We start from the raw sequence: 1059 nt of genomic DNA on the forward strand, positions 1-1059 counted from the left end.
AGAGGGAAAAGAAGAGGAAGAAGGAGAGGTAAGCAGAAGCAGAGTGCCTGGCAAGGCAAAGGCTCTGAGGTGAGAGCGTGGCAATGCTTTCCAGGCACAGTAAGTAATCCATGTGTTTGGAGGTAGTGAGGGAGGAGAGAATGTAGCAGGTGACGGTGTCAGAGGGATAACAGTACTCCAGATCCTGTATGATCTTGCAGACAAATGTAAAGCTCTTTGTCTTTCACTCTGAAGTCACTGCAGTGTTTTGAGCATAGGAATCACATGATCTATATGTTATAATAGGATCTCCTGGTAGTTTTCTAGAGGATAGACTGAAGGAGTGCAAATATAGAATTAGGGATACCAGTTATGAGTATACTGTAATAATTCAAGTAACAATGGGGGCAGCATGGAGCAGGTTGGTGGGAAGGGATAAGGTGAGAGGTTGCTACATTTGGGATGTATTTTGAAAGCAGAGTCAACAGAATTTGCTGATAGATTGGCAATAGGGTATCACAGGAAGAGAGAAGTTGAAAGTAAATTTTTCTTAAAAAATATGAGCAAGGGAAGAATGGAATTGCCATTAGATAAAATGAGAAAGACTACAGGAGGAGCAGCTTTTGAGAGGGGAAGATAAGGAATGTGACATGTAAAGTTCAAGATGCTCCGTAGACAGTTAAATGGGGATGTCAAAGAGGCAGAGGAATATAAGGAATTTGCAGGAGAGATTAGGGCTGGGATAGAGACATGAGCCTCATCAGCATTTAGATGGTATTTAAAGTCCCAGGACAAGAAAATATTCATGAAGAGTGGGTATAGGTAGAGTTGAGAGGAGGTTCGTGACTGAGCCCAAAGACTCCAACATTAAGAGGTTGGGAATATGAGTAAGGAACCACCAAAGAAGAGTGAGAAGGAGTAGTCATTAAGGTAGTGGGGAAACCAGAAAAATATCCTGGAAGCCAAGAGAATAAAATGTTTTAAGGAGATGTGATGAATCAACTATCAAATACTGTTGGTGGGGGGGGTAAAGGTAGGACTGAGAAGTGACCACTGGGTTTGGAGACATGGAAGGCATAG

Source organism: Eulemur rufifrons, chromosome 16 (assembly GCF_041146395.1).
Source record: "Eulemur rufifrons isolate Redbay chromosome 16, OSU_ERuf_1, whole genome shotgun sequence".
NCBI classification, from domain to species: Eukaryota; Metazoa; Chordata; class Mammalia; order Primates; family Lemuridae; genus Eulemur; species Eulemur rufifrons.